General features: G+C 43.0%; 1 protein-coding gene across 1 annotated transcript in view; it reads right to left on the minus strand.

Annotated features, from left to right (window-relative positions):
- LOC139310059 (uncharacterized) overlaps positions 1–16,576 on the minus strand; it is a 649,177-nt gene that overhangs the window by 208,820 nt on the left and 423,781 nt on the right.

Consider the following 16,576-nt stretch of genomic DNA (forward strand, 5'->3'; position numbering starts at 1 on the left):
TGCTTTAAAACTGGTTCTCCTTCATATGAGGGTGGCTTCACTGTGATTCGCTTGACTGTTTTTCACACAACCACTGCAGCAACCCCATGGTCACATGTTCAAAATTCAGGTGCTTAGCAAAACACCCATAAGTATGATGGTTGCAGTGTCCCAGACTCATGTGATCCTCTTTTGTCACCTTCTGACTAACAAAGTCAACAGGGAAGCCAGATTCGCTTAACAACTGTGTGACTAATTTAACAACTTCAGTGATTCACTTAACAACTGTGGCAAGAAAAGTTGCAAAATGGGACAAAACTCACATAACAGATGTCTCCCTTAGCAACAGTGAAATTTTGGGCTCAATTGCAGTTGTAAGTCAAGGACTACCTGTATTTACATAAAGTATCAGAGTTGGAAGCGACCTTAGAGGTGGTCTAGTCCAACCCACCGATCAAGACAGGAGACCCTAATCCATTTCAGACAAGAGACTGTCCAGTCTCTTCTTAAAAGCCTCCAACCGAAACCCTGTCCTTTAATGCCGCTGAAGCTCTTGGGATCATTTCATCAATTAACATCCTCCCCTTGCTTTAAAGTTAGATCAAAAAGTGTGAGTGTATTGTATGGAGTAATCACGACAGACACACCCCTCCACCCAAAGAATGAAATATTTGGGGGGATATTAAGAGGCAGAATATTATATTTCCCCAAAGGAGAAATGGAGAAAAAAATACTAACAAAGGTAGAAAGCAGCCACAACAGTTTCCAGCAGATGCCTGAAGTTTTTAGAGATGGATATTTTGTGACCATTAAGAAATCTAGGCCAGCCTATTCACAAACAAAACACCTAGAATGCCAATTGATGGGATGAAAATTTACATTTCCCCACCCAAAATCTAAGGACAGGACCTGACCTTTTAGTACACGGGTCCCACAGCCTGTGGAAAGGATATGGTCTGCTGAAGCAATGTATTGGGCAGTGGTGGGATTCCGCCCTGCCCTTAGCCCCATCCCTATCAGCCATTCCTTGCGTGGCTGGCTGTGTCACCTGCATCGCCCGTCCTCTAGCCATCGCCCTTATCTTTCAACCCGCGGGGGTATGGAAACCGCAAAGGGCGATGGGGGAGGGTGGGCAGGGGAGGGCGTGTTTCACAATGGGGGAGACAGGGTCTCCTCCTCCTGGAGCCCATTATGACGTGGAGCCACAATGTGACCCTGCCCCACTCTCCCCTGACAACAGCACCGTTGGCTCGTTTTTGCCTCCCAGATGTCAGTCACTTGTCCTGCAGATACTACAGGCTGCCTGTCTTGTGATGCCTTGCCTCCCCGCCAGCCAGGTGGTCTTTGGGTCTCTGCCGACCAGTTGATCATTGTACGGCTCATCAGCCTCTGGATGTCAGATTCCCACCATCTAGCACCAGTTCAGGGGTTCCTTCCCCTGCCTCCGGACAGTGAGAGAGAGAGACAGAGACTGAGGAAGGGAAGGAAGGATGATAGGAAGGAAGACAGATTCAGGGGTTGTGGTAAAAATTGTAGTTCAGTAATAAGGATGTGATGGCCCTCCAGTGGCTACTGCACTAGACTCCCATCATTCCTGACTATTAGTTGTGCTGTTTAAAAAATCCAGTGCCACCAGGGAGAAGTCAGGTTGTGAGTGATTGAAATTCCTCACATTGAAATTAAGTGGTGATAGGTCATAACAGAGGTATGTATTCTCCCTGACACATTTTCTTGTTATGTGCCCTATGATTTAAATTTCAGATAAATGTATTTTTCTGCTGTCTTGTTAATTCAGCGAGCTATCCCGGGCACTGCCGGGGTTGACGGTGATTCTGCAGAAGATGCCTCAGGAGCCAGTCTTATCTCTGTACCCATCAAGCATTCCATGTCCTGGTTTCTCTTCCCCACCCCTATTTGCTCTTGTAACACGATATAACAGGTAAAAGTCTCTGAACATACCTGAGAGCTAAACTTTAGTTGTACTTGAAATCTTAATTTCTCCGGAGGGAATCAAATAGTGGAGGGAAGGAGAGACAGAGATAGACGGAGAGAGAGGGAAGAGGGAGAGAGAGAAAGAGAGACTGAGACTTGTGGATTATAGGCTCCTTGGGGCTGAGAAGAATTGCTGCAAAACTGAGTTTATTGAAGTGGACCACTAGACTCCTAAACAACTTAATAAAATAGAATAACAGAGTTGGAAGGGACATTGGAGGTCTTCTACTCCAACTCCCTCGATAGGCAGGAAACCCTACACCACGTCAGACAAATGGTTATCCAACATTTTCTTAAAATCTTCCAATGTTGGAGCATTCACAACTTCTGGAGGCAAGTAGTTTCACTGATTAATTGTTCTATCAGGAAATTTCTCCTTAGTTCTAAGTTGCTTCTCTCCTTGATTAGTTTCCACCCATTGCTTCTTGTTGTACCCTAAGGTGCTTTGGAGAATAGTTTGACTCCCTCTTCTTTGTGGCAGCCCCTGAGATATTGGAACACTGCTATCACGTCTCCCGTAGTCCTTCTTTTCATTAAACTAGACATACCCAGTTCCTGCAACCGTTCTTCATATGTTTTAGCCTCCAGTCCCCTCATCATCTTTGTTGCTCTTCTCTGCACTCTTTCTAGAGTCTCCACATCTTTTTTACATCGTGGCAACCAAAACTGAATGCAGTATTCCAAGTGTGGCCTTACCAAGACATTATAAAGTGGTATTAACACTTCACGTGATCTTGATTCTATCCCTCTGTTTATGCAGCCTAGAACTGTGTTGGCTTTTTTGGCAGCTGATGCACACTGCTGGCTCATATTTAAATGGTTGTCCACTAGGAGTCCAAGATCCCTCTCACAGTTACTACTGTTGAGCGAGGTACCACATATATTGTACCTGTGCATTTTGTTTTTCTTCCTAAATGTAGAACCTTACTTTTTTCACCATTGAATTTCACCATTGAATTCTAAATAGTTAGAAAGGGGAGAAGTGGAATAATAAAAAGGAACACTCACGCAAAAGAATTTAAAAAAAGAGAAAGCTTTCTATCTAATATAAAAGTCCACAACTGTGTAGTATTCAAAAGCTCTTTTATATATCTCACTCAATTTTACAGCTCTCTTTCCAGAGTCGCTGTTATCTTCTCCTTTCAAGTTTTAACCGTCTGTCAACAGTTGGTTTCTCCAAAGAGCACCTGAATAAACAATCCTGTAGACACTCTTTGATGATCTTCTAAGTTATATCTATAAACTGGCTCAATGACCTTGAATTATAACACAGTTGCTACATTCATCAGTGAAAAAAAAGGAAAAAAGAAAAGATATAATGTTTCAGTCCACTAGATGGCAGTATTTCTTGCTTCTTCCACTCTCCCTCTATCTCCAAAGAAGTGAGGGGAAAAATAAAAGTTAAAGTTTAACCAAAGGGGAAAGTAACAAAACTATTCCAAAATCTTATAAAAACAAAAGGGATCAGGAATTTAGTGGTTAAACAGGTAAAAAAGAAAATCTCCCTTCTGATCCAGTCCAGTCAAATTTAAAAAGTAAAACTCTCCACAAGCATGCAGAAATAGAAATAAATTATATTGCAGGAAAACTAACTTAAGTTCAGGCTCAATTCCGCCGCTTAACTTCTATTTTCAATTTTAATTATCTTTTCACATCAGGATGTTCTTAAAGTCTAATTAAAAAATCTCTCACCAAGTTGTCACACTTTCTCTTTCGTTCTCTTCCGTTCCGGAGCTCTCCCAACTTCAGCAGATTAATGGCTGCCTCTTCATCGCTGGAAAAAGGCTTCTCCTGGATCAACCAGGGACTTTGCGGTGTCCCTGGGATCGGCAGGATGTGCCCTCCTCTATCACTGTCTCTACGGGACAGTGGGGTCCGATTTGGACCGTCCAGTGGTGAAGATATCGACGGCGGTCTCGGAGCTCCGAAACCTTCCATCATCCCGTCGTGACGTCAGCTCCGCCCTCCTGGCATGATCTGTTTTTCACAAAGCCATGTTGGCTTTTGATTATTACTTTATTTGCTTCTAGGTGTTCGCTGATTCATTGCTTGATTATCTTTTCCAGAATCTTCCCTTGTATTGAGGTCAGGCTGATAGTTTCCTGGATCTATTTTTTTTTCTCCTTTTTTGAAGATGGGAACTACATCAGCTCTTTTCCAGTCCTCTGGCTGGAAAATCCTGTGCTCCAGGATCTTTGAAAGATATAGTTCAGTGTTCTGAGATCTCGTCTGCCAGTTCCTTCAGAACCTTGGGGTGTAATCCATCCGATCCTGGTGATTTGAACTCATCTAGGGTAGACAGGTGTTCACTTACCATTTTTCCCCCTATTTTAACTTGTGTTCCTAATCTGTTTTTTTGCGGTGCTGTTTTTGATAGGTTGGACTGTTTTTTCCTTTTGTGTAAAGACAGATGCAAAAAACGAGTTAAGTAGTACTGCTTTCTCACCTTCTTGCCACTTTCTCCCAACAAAGGACCAATTGTTTTCTTTTTTTCTTTTCTATGTCCATCTAATTTCTATTTTATGTTTTGATTTTTTTTGCCAATGTGCAAGACAGAGCATTTATTGGTTGAGATTTGAAGTTGCCACTTGTTAGACCAATCTGACACATAGTCAAGGTCTTTTTGAAGGGTAGTTGCATTGTCGGTGGTCTTGAATAGTTTAACATCAGCAGCGAAGAAAACACAGTTGCTTTTAATATGATCAAAAGGTCATTTATGTAAAGTATAAAGAGTGTTGTACCTAAATCACTGCATTGAGGAACACCACTGTTAACAGGTACAGGATTTAATAGAGTGCTTCCTATTTTGACCACTTGTTGTCTGTTTGACAGGAAGGAAGCTATCCATTTATGTAGGAGTCCAGAAATGCATAAGATTTTAGGTTTTGTTTTTTTTAAAATTTGATTTATATGCCGCCCTTCTCCGGAGACTCAGGGCAGCTTAGTGCGTTAAGCAATACCCTTCATACTTTTTGTATACTTATACAAAGTCAGCTTATTGCCCCCTCAAACTGGGTCCTCAATTTACCTACCTTAGAAAGGATGGAAGGCTGAGTCAACCTTGAGCCTGGCGAGATTCGATCTTACTTTAATTGCAGACACCCGGTGTTAAATTAGAGAGCTCTGTCTGTTGAGCTATCCAGGCTCATTTTTAGAAGTAATTTGTCATGTACCACTGAATCAAAAGTTTTACGGAGGTCTATGTAAATTGCGTCTATGCTTTGTGCAGCCATGCTAGTTTCTTTTGAGAGCTGTTATTTTTCTTCTTCATTGGTATTGGGCTAGACTGGGCTTTTATAATCTCACTTTTCAAAATTTCCCAAGCTTCTTGAGTTGTTTTCCCCTTGAAGATTCTCATCCATGGATTCCTTCCCAAGCTCTAAGTTTATTGAAATTAACTCTCTTAAAGTCCAAGACTCTAGTTTGACTTTGTTCTACTACTTGTGCTTGCATAATCTTGAATTCCAATATTGCATGATCACTTACCCCCAAGGTTCCTGTAGCTTCAACACCTTCCATTATTTCATCTCTGTTCATGACAATTAAGTCCAATATGGATGATACCCTTGTTCCCTTCTCTACTTTTTGGGAAACAAAGTTGTCTGCTAGGTTTGTTAGGAACCTGTTGGATCTTCCACTTGGCGCAGACTTTGTCTCCCAGTCGATGTCAGGATAGTTAAACTCCCCCATTACTATTGGGATGTGCTTCCTACATACCTGAGTTAGCTGACTAGCAAAAAGTTCATCTATTTCCTCTGTTTGGTTGGGTGGCCTATAGTCTACGGCAATGCCATTTTTTCCCCTTTAATATTGACCCAAATGCATTCAAGATAATTTTCATCATTGTTGTGCTCTATTTCTGTAGAAATGTAGTTATTTCTTATATATAGTGCAACTCCACTTCCTCTTTTATTTGGTCTATTTCTTTTAAATATTTAAATACCTCTAGCTGTATATTCCATTTGTTGGTTTCATATCCACAACGCTTTTGTAATGGCAGCAATATCATATCTGCTTTCATTTACTTGAATTTCCAATTCACTCTGTTTATTCCTCATACTCTGTGCATTGATGTATAGACATTTGAGTCCATTTTGATTGACCCTGTGTTTACTATCTACGTAATCTGTGTTGTTCCTGACTGCCCCTATTTTCTTGCCACCTGTCTTATTAGTGCACATGGTATGTCACTCACTATTAAATTCTTGGTTTTGCTTGACAGCAAGGTTGGTAATCTTATTCGCACAAACATCTATGTTACATGCACTGATAACCCTATTAATTTTAGAATGCTGGGGATAGAAATGTTCTGTATCAATTAATTCTCTGTCCCCACTGTTCAGTTTAAATCTGTGAATTTAATGCCAAGTGATTCAGTCCCTTTCTTTGATGGCTGCACCAAGACAAAATCCTTTTGTGTCATTGGCCAATAAAGAATTCTATAATATTACATATCATAACAGCGGCGAGAATAGTTTATCCGCAACAGTGGAAGAGTGAAAACATACTTAAAGAAAGGGAAATAATAAAGAAAATACTTGACTGTGCAGAATGTGATATACTGAAGCTAGAACTGAAAAATAAAGGAGAGACAGAATACTATGAGATTTGGAATAGGTTTATCAATGGTTAGACTTAAGGAATAGAATTTGGAACGAGTAAGAACAAGGAGGCATAGATTGAAACAAAAGGCAACATATGTAATATAGTATGTAAGTGTAAGTGTGTATAAGAGGTTAAGTATGTGTATATAATTAGTTAGTAGTAATGTATATTGAATACATAAGTGACTTATGTTATAGTTTATAAAGCAGAGATATCGTCAAGACGGTTCCACCATGTACAATTTTTTTAAAAAAACATCTCTCAAGTAAGCAGCGTGTGGATCCTATGCAGAAGAGACTCAGACAGACATCGCCCTAATTCACAGGAGTATAAGAAGTAGGAAAAAAGTAGAAAGAAGAAACTTGTATGTGTTTTTTCCGAAAAAAAAAACATGACTCAACTTACCAAAAACAGAACAGTAAATGACAGGTTACGAATGCAAATTAAAATACAGGTAATCCCTGGGTTACAAGCGTTCCCTTAGCCAACATTTGAAGTTACAAAAATACTGCGAGATCATGTGAGATAAGTAGCATGGGAGTTTGTGCTACTGATCTCATATGATCTCGCCCTTTAGGCCTCTATTTATTCTCTGCAAATTGAGACATTCCTTCAGGCTTTCCCTCCATTTGCTGTTTCCTTGCCAAAGCTTGCAGGGAGATTGCCTTCATGTAGGCTTTGGCAGCAATATGCAAAACGCTTTTGTTGGCAGCAGCAGAGCTTGGGAGGAGCAGGCGTGTCCCTACGAAACCCTATTCCTACAGGCAAAGAATTTTTGAAAAGGGCTGCCGAAGCCTAAAGAGTCGCAATCCTCAAGCACTTTGGTGACAGGAAAGAAGGCCCAACAGGCCACATGCAGCCTCTCAGGGCTGCTTTCTTGGTGCCGGAAACCTTATCAAGGCTAAATATACACCCTCCCCCCAAAATAAGCCCCAGTGAAGGTTTGGGGGTGGCAAGCAGGAGGCAGTCCTTCCCTTCCCCGGTCACCTCATGGAGGTTCAGCCCCTTAATTGCTGCCCGCTGATCAGCTGAGCAACCCAGATCTCCAGAGCACCTCCCCAGCAGCCAGGCTCCTCCACCTTTTCCTGCCGATTGTTCTTTACTTGGGATCACAGCACAGACACACATCTCCAAAATGCTCCATCCGGAGCCTTCAGCCTTGCAATCCTGGAGGGGTGTCTGTGCTCTGATCGCAAAGAAAGAACAGTGTGTGTGTGAGAGAGAGAGAGAGAAAGAGAGAGAGACAGAGAGAGAGAGAGAGAGATCTACAATCCAACCTCGGAGACTTATCCAGGGCTGGCAGCAATGTTCTCTCCACCCCACCCCACCCTCTCTCTCACACCCACATACACACAGGTCCCTCACCCCCAACCCTCCCAAGACAGCCACATCCCTGTGAACTCATGTGCCCCCCCTGCCGCCCCAGCACTGACCGTACACCAAGCGCCTGCTCCTGCGCCATAGAGGCGGCCCGCCCACATTCACCCAGGCGCCGCGTCCAGATAGCCCATGCTACTGAGCGCCTGTCACAGCAGCACCAGCACCAGCATCACCGCCCCGGGGCTTCCTTGGCAATGCGGGCGGTGGCAGCAGAGAATTCTCCATGTGCGGGGGGCAGAAGTCAGCATGCACATTTCTGTTGGGGGTGGGGCATTGGCTAAATGGTGGGGCGCAGAGTCACGGAGAACTACAACACCTAAAAGGCCTGGGGCGTCCCGTAGCTGGGTGCAGGTCTCTCACCAGCGGTGGCTGAGGCACTGCAGGTGTTGCTGCTGCTGCTGCTGCTGCTGCCGCCTGTGAAGGCTCTGGCTGGCCCACTGAGGGTCAAGCTCAACCACGGGCACGGAGTGCTGCCCATGGCCAGGCCAGCCAAGCTGCATTTGTTGGGGCTGCTCTTGGCGTAGCTGCCTGGCGTCTCACTGCCAGGCACCAGAGAAGAGTAACCAGGGCCTGCAGGAAGAAGGGAGGGTGGGCAAGGGTCCCACAAAGCTCCCCTCCCCAGGAAGAGTCCGGCCTGGTTGCCGTCCTGTCCGGTGACTCCCAAGGCGAAGGGGCTTCCTGGGCTTGCTTGCAGCCACTCCAATCAGTCACTGCTTGGGTGGAGGGACCACGGGGTGATTGGAGCGGAGAAGAGCAGGGGGAAAGGGGAGGCCTCCAGTGACTATCACCATAGAACGGGAAGCACACTCCCAGAGCAGCCACTGCCCTGGCTGGAGTTTGGAAGCCACAGAAGCGGAGTTTGTGTGAGAGAAAGAAAGACTTCTGTTGCTTCTGCTGGCTGGTTGCACGCAAAGAAAGCAGCAGAAGTCTTTCTTTCTTTCCTCTAAACTCTGCCCCTGCAGCTTCAAAACCCCAGCTGGAAACCCCTGCTTTGTGGGCAGCCGGGGCAGAGAGGCGATGATGGGCAAAGGGAGCCGCAGCCCTGATGGATAGTCAGCCACATCGATGTGGTGAGGCCTGGGAGGCACGTGAGCAAAGGGACACAAGTGCTCCCGCGGCTTGGCGCCTTCAGGCTGCTCATGTTCCACACACACTTGCAGGAGGGGAGGGGCTTGATGGCGGCACGCAGAAGGACCCTCTCTCTGCCGGACCCCCTGCTGTGAGTGCTCAGGCCGACCTGGGCCTCCTGCACCCTGAAAATAAGACCCCACCCCCAAAAACAAGGCCAAGCCCCTATTTCGGGGTGCAAAAAAATATAAGATAGGGTCTTATTTTCAGGAAAACACGGTAGCATCCCCATGGTCATGTCATTTACATTCGGATGTTCGACAACTGATTCACATTTATGACTGTTGCAGTGTTCCAGAGTCATGTGATCTTCTTTTGTGACCTACTGACAAGCAAAGTCAATTGGGAAATCAGATTCACTTAACGACTGTGCTATAATCGTATTACTAATTTAACAATAGCAAGGATTCACTTAACAAATGAGGCAAGAAAAGTAGTACAATGGGGCAAAACTCACTAACAAATTCCTCACTTAAGAACATAAATTTTGGACTCAATTGTGGTGGTAAATTCAGGATTACCTGTAACTGAGGACTGGAAAAGAGCTGATGTGGTTCCCATCTTCAAAACAGGTAAAATAAACTCGTCCAGGAAATTACAGACAGATCAGCCTGACATTAATACCTGGTAACATCTTGGAAAACATATCCAGGCAACAAATCTGTGAACACCCAGAAGCAAACAAGTTATAACCAGTAGCCAACATGGGTTGATCAAAAACAGATCATGCCAAACAAACTTTATTTCATTCTTTGACAAAGGGACTAAATTAGTGAACCAGAGAAATGCTATAGACATAGTATACTTAGATTTCAGTAAAGCATTTGATAAAGTAGATCACAACCTACCTACTTCTTGCCAACCTAGAAAAATGTGGGATAGGCAACACCACCACAAAGTGAGTTTCTAACTGCTTGACAAATCATACTCAACGTGTAATCCTCAATGGAGCTACCCCCACATGGAAGGAAGTAAGCAGGCCTAGGAAGCAGGAAAAGGAGGGAACCACTTCCAAAAACCTTTGCCAAGGAAACTGAAAGGCCAGGCATCAAGACTGACCCAAAGGCACCAAATACGAAGCTAAGTAGCGTCACGTTTCACTTTTTCACTTGGCTCAGTTGCAAAGGTCGGCTGCCAGGAGTCGAAAACATCTCCCAAAAGCCTTGGTGGAGAATGGACAGGCGTGTTTTTCCACCTCCCGTCGCTAGATGGCGGTCAGGCAACGTCTGTGCCTAGAAAGCCATCAATTCAATGGTGCCATCCCTGATTGCGCTTAAAAAAAGGAGTTTTTAAACCATTGAGTACTGCATTGCTAGAAAGGATGGGAGGAGAGGAGAAGCGCAGAGGAACTTCCTCTTCCGGATGACTGATGGGAGGAAGTTGGTGTGCAGAGCGGCTTTTGTGCTGTTTCCATGGTCGAAGCAGCAGCTGGCAGGTGAGTTGAGGGCAGCAGGTGGGAGGAGAGTCCAGGAGCAACTTGGGCTGGAAGCGGAGAAGCAACTGGGCTGAAGCCTCTCAGCTGCTGCTGCTGCTGCAGGTTCCCTCCCTCCCCAAATGGAAGCCCACTGGTGCTGCAGGCTGTGGAACTGGTGGCTGCAATTTCTGCTGGTGGGAAGCTTGAAAAAGCCTCTTTCAAGTGGAGGTTGGTTCTTTGGGAATGGCTTCCCTCCAGAGGTTGTGGCTGCTCCGTCACTGGAGGGTTTTGAGGGGAGATTGGGCAGCCATTTATTCTGGATGGAACAAATATAAAATGTATTGGCCACCAACCTTACCATGACATAACTGTGGGCGGCTTAGAGACAGAAAATAATACATACACGTTAAAATAGTACAGTGGTTTAGTGCACCCTGTTATTAACACAGCTGCCTGCAATTTCTGCTGGTTCGAATCTCTCCAAGGCTCAAGGTTGACTCAGCCTTCCATCCTTTCTAAGGTAGGTGAAATGAGGACCCAGTTTGTGGGGGCAATAAGCTGACTTTGTATAAAATATACAAAAGAATGAAGGCTATTGCTTAACGCATTGTAAGCCGCCCTGAGTCTCCGGAGAAGGGCGGCATATAAATCAAATTAAAAAAAAAAAAATCTAAACAAATTGTAGGAAGAAAAATCCAGTCGGGTTCCAAGCCAGGAGAAAGGAGCTGGAAATAAAATGCTTAGTGACACAATTGCAGTCAGTAAGTAAGGACTACTTCAATTGGGATGTCACCAAAGGGGTTGTGGAAAGTATTTTCTACCTTTACTTGGAGTTCGTGGCTTCCATGGGCATAACTGGTGCTTCAAATCTTGCAGAGGCTTTAGGCCTCATTTGGTCAGCTAAAGCCCCCACATCTGTCAAGTTAGTGTCATGCAGATTGTCAGGTGTGTCTCAATAAAATCAAAGAGAGTTCAAGTGTGTGTGTTAATAAGCCAACACATTTCTTCAGCTGAATAAAGATGGGTCCCTCCTAAGAAGGATGGAACCCTGAGCATAGTGAAAGGCAGATATTTATACATTTCTTTGCTTTCGCTTCATTACATAAGAGGCAGCTGGGACACGACAGATAAAGTATAGAAATATAGAAATTATAAAAATAGTCAAGCAACAGACAAGCTAGTGGTTTCCTGTGAAACTTTCCATGGCCTCAGGAGACTGTTGAGGCCTGAACTTTGGCCTTAGAATCTCAACATATAAGCAAACATCAAATTGATCAGATTCCTGATTAATAATAATAATCATAATCATAATCATAATTTTATTTATATACCACCCATTCTCCCGAAGGACTCAGGGCAGTGTACAGCCAGAATTAAAATACAAATATACAAATATACAATATCCTAGTTAAAATTAATTAAAATCATTAAATAGTTTTGGCCGAATTTTAAAACCCAAAATTAAGACCCAATTTAAATTCAATCAATTTGACAGCCCCGCTTGTCGGAACAGTAGGGTCTTGAGGGCACAGCAAAAAACCCAGAGGTCAGAGATGTTACGAATATCCGGGGGCAATTCATTCCAGAAGGCAGGAGCTTCCACAGAGAAGGCTCTCCTCCTGGGTGTTGCCAGCCGACATAACTTGGCCGACGGCACCCTGAGGCGTCCCTCTCTCTGGGAGCGAACTGGTCGGTGGGAGGCTGTTGGTGGCAGAAGGCGGTCCCGTAGATATCCTGGTCCTATGCCATGGAGCACTTTAAAGGTGGTGACCAACACTTTGAATTGCACTCGGAAGACCACCAGGAGCCAGTGCAGCTCACGCAGGAGAGGTGTTACATGGGCGTAACGAGGTGTGCCCATAACCACCCGTGCGGCCGCATTCTGGACCAGTTGGAACCTCCAAGTGCTCTTCAAGGGGAGCCCCATGTAGAGAGCATTACAGTAGTCCAGACGGGAGGTGACGAGGGCGTGAGTGACCGTGCGGAAGGTGTCCCGGTCAGAATTGACATTAGCGTAGAAGGTATGATTGAGAAATTTTTCAGGCTTGAAAGACATTGATTTTCTCCATATTGTAGGTCTATTATTTCTCTCTGAATATGTATATCTCCAAATGCATAATCTCTCCCCAGGACTTCCAGATAAACAGTCATGTGAAAAAAAGTACACTCTTCTTGACTTTTATGATTATATATATTGGGACATAGTAAAAATCAATTGGTCCTTAGAAGTTCTTAAAAGTAGGTTAATACAACAACAAAGGAACAACAACACATGACATATTACATCAGGTCATCTTTTATTTTATAAAAAGAAAGCCAAAACAGAGAAGTCATGTGTAAAAAAAGTATGATTTAATAATTTGGAGAACCACCTTTAGCAGCAACAACTAGAAGTAATTCTTTTCTATATGACTTTATCAATCTCTTGCAGCGTTGTGGAGGAATTTTGGCCCATTCTCCTTTACAACATTGCTTCAGTTCATTGAGATTTGTGGGTGTTTTTTTATGCACAACTCTCTTGAAGTCCCGCCAGTCGGGTTGAGGTCTGGACTTTGACTGCCATTGCAACACCTTGATTCTTTTCTTTTCCAGCCATTCTGTTGTAGATTTGCTGATGTGTTTTGTGTCCATTGTCCTATTGCATAATCCTATTGGACAGATGACCTCACTTTTGACTCTAGAATACTTTGGTATATAGATGAGTTCATGGTCAACTCAAAGAGTACAGTGTCCAGGTGCTGTGGCTGCAAAACAAGCCCAAATCATCAGCCCTCTACGACCTTTTTAGAGAGAAGAGGGTTTCTCCTCACAACCCTTCCAAACGAACTGTACTTCTTCAGTCTTTTTCTAATTGCACTGTCATGAATCTTAACATTTAACATGCTAACTGAAGCCTGTAGAGTCTGAGATATAACTCTTTGTTTTTTTAGTAATTTCTCTGGCCATTGCATGGTCTGGCCTTGGGGTGAATTTTCTTGGCTGTCCAGTCCTGGGAAGATTGGCAACTAATGAATAATCTTTTTAACAGATTAACAGAGTTGGAAGGGACCTTATAGGTCATCTAATCCAACCCCCCCCCCCACTCAAGCAGGAGACCTTACACCATTTCTGACAAATGGATGTCCAATCCTTTCTTGAAAGTCTCAAGTGATGAAGCTGCCACAATGTCCGAAGGCAAGCTGTTCCATTAGTTGATTGTTTTCACTGTTAGAAAGTTCCTCCTTATTTCTAGGTTGAATCTCTCTTTGCTCAGTTTCCATCCATTATTCCTTGTCTGGCTTTGGAAAGTAGCTTGACCCCGTCCGCTCTGTAGCAGCCCGTCAAATATTGGAAGACTGCTATCATATCTCTCCTGGTCCTTCTCTTCACTAGACTAGCCATGCCCAGTTCCTGTAACCGTTCTTCATATGTTTTAGTCTCCAGTCCCCTAAGCATCCTGGTTGCTCCCCTCTGCACTTTTTCTAGAGTCTCAACATCTTTTTTATAGTGTGGTGACCAAAACTGGATGCAGTACTGTAGGTGCGGTTTTACTAAGGCTTTATAGAGTGGTATTAGTACCTCACTTGATCTTGATTGTATCCCTCTGTTAATGCAACTTAGGAGCAATTGATAAGGGCAATGTCAGCCTTCCGGTCACCGGGGCTGCCAATCGCACAGAGACCTTGGCCGCACCCCATATCGAGAGCCGCCAGATGTGATGGATGTTCATGGGGGCCTGGCTTACATACCGTGCCGGGAGCTGCCAGCTGGGAGGCATGGCTATACTCACATGCTGCTGCCGGGAGCCGCCAGCTCAGCGGCACAAGGCCTCCATGGCTTGAAAAGTACCTGCTGATGTTGAGGCGGTGCCCTGCTTTATCCAGGGCCACGCAAAGCCTGCCAGGGCTGGATGGGAGGCGAGGCCTGCGTGTGGTGTTTGCAGTGTGTATGCCCTGCGCGCTGGGCTGTGTCATCACTCGACGCCATGTAAGAGGTGGGGGGTTATAGAGGCGGGTCCCAGGGATAATGGAGCTGTGGGGGTGGAGCTGACGTATATAAACGGTGGAGGGATTAACCACGTTAGCACTGACTTTGCCTATTGCCTGTTCGTCACTTTGTGCTGCTTGTTATAGCCTAATGGTGAGAAGAGTTAACCAGCAGAACGGCTTTCCTTCAGACATTGTGGTGCTCCATCACTGGAAACCTTTCAGAAGAGACGTAATAGCCACTTCTCCGAAATGGTATAAGGTCTCCTGCTTGAGCAGAGGCTGGATTAGAAGACCTCCAAGGTCCCTTCCAATTCTGTTATTCTCTTCTGTTCTGTTGCGATGATATATATGATACCCTGAAAAGTAAAACCATAGAAATGAAAGAGGATGTACCGTATTTTTCGGAGTATAAGACGCACCAGAGTATAAGACGCACCTAACTTTTTTGGGTTTTTTTTTTAAAAAAAAGTTTTTTTTTATTTTTTAGACAAACACACATACAAACATACAATGTATTTTCTTTGAACAGAGTATTTGGCAGTGTTTAGTCATTTCAATTAAATTTACAATTTCTAAATTTCCTTTTTGCCATATTTATTCCACATCTATTTTTTTAAAAAAACCAATTATCCTTCATCCTCATCTCTAATCTTAATCAAATTCAATTTTTCCCTTCTATATTATACCCCTTCCCATTGTCATCTATTTTTATATCCATCCTCACATTGATTAATTATGTAATATTACAATTGTTTAATACAAATTCAACATTTTAATATAAATCAATTAGTTATATAACTATCTTTTTTTGTATATTAATCAATATGAACATGAATATTCCAATTATTTCCATGCAATCCAATTTCTTAAAAATCAATTAATTATATTTACCAATAAACCAAATAATTTCCCCCTCTTATGTTACTCATTTCCACATCTTAAACTCTCCCAATAACCCACATAGTTTTGCCCATATAATCTTCCAAACCACAACTTAATCATTTCTACTTTCATCACAATATATAATTAAAAATATTTCAATCATTACAATTTCCATAATTAAATTTAAAAATGTTCTAGCTGTTATCCAAGCTATAATTTAATCCTTTTTATTTTCACCACCATATACCATTAAACATATTTCAATTGTTACAGTTTATACTTATTCATATTTCTAAAAAAGAAAAAAGAAAAACTTATTGTCTAGATTTCAAAAATACAAATACAAATATTCCAATTATTATTCATTTCATTTTTACAATCATGATTTCCCATTTATTTCTTACTACTATTCATATTTCAATTCTAAATATGTATAACATTTTTCTCTTTCATTTCTTTTTCTTTTTCTCCCTTTCCCTTTTTCTTTTTGCCTTTTTCTTTCTCCTTTTTTTCTTTTGTGTTTAAAATCTTGAACTCTCCTCTTTTGTCCTAAATTTCCCATTGTTTGCACCTACCTTTCTTGGTGAGGAAAAAGAAGAAAAAGAAATCTGCCTCTGCCTAATTTTGCCTCCTTACAGCAAACAGCCTGCTTTACTTTCAGTTTCGTTTTCAGCATAGCTTGATTAGCACAAGGGAAAAAAATCTGCAGCAATTTTCCTCTTTGCAGCAAGCAGCAGAGCCCTGCACAAAACAGCTGAGAGCAAATCAGCTGAGAGTTGGGAGGCCGATCTAATCAACTTGTGCTAATTAGTCTATGCTGAAGCTGAAAGGAGCTGTTTTTTCTTGCTGTTTGCTTGCAAGGAGGTAACTGCTGCGAAGCACAGGCCAAAGGATGGGGGCCAGTGGGTGGGCAGGGCTACATTCGGTGTATGAGACGCACCTAAATTTTTACCCCCTTTTAGGGGGGGAAAAGGTGCGTCTTATACTCCAAAAAATATGGTACTTCTTTTTCACTTGACTGTATGTGAAAACAACCATTTGCATTGCTAAGAATTTGTGATTGACCCAGTCAACAAGAGAATTTCATCATTGAATGGATATTCAAACTTGGATCTGGGTAGTCTTCCATGTGTCATGATTAATGTAAGAGCTTATTTGAGTATTATGGTATGTTTGCTTTTTCATAGTAATGTAACCCTTTTTCTTTTTTTCTCATCTTCTGCAGCCA

The sequence above is a fragment of the Pituophis catenifer genome, unplaced genomic scaffold, assembly GCF_029215685.1.
Source record: "Pituophis catenifer annectens isolate HBS135680 unplaced genomic scaffold, rPitCat1.0.hap2 SCAF_2, whole genome shotgun sequence".
In the NCBI taxonomy this organism is placed as follows: Eukaryota; Metazoa; Chordata; class Lepidosauria; order Squamata; family Colubridae; genus Pituophis; species Pituophis catenifer.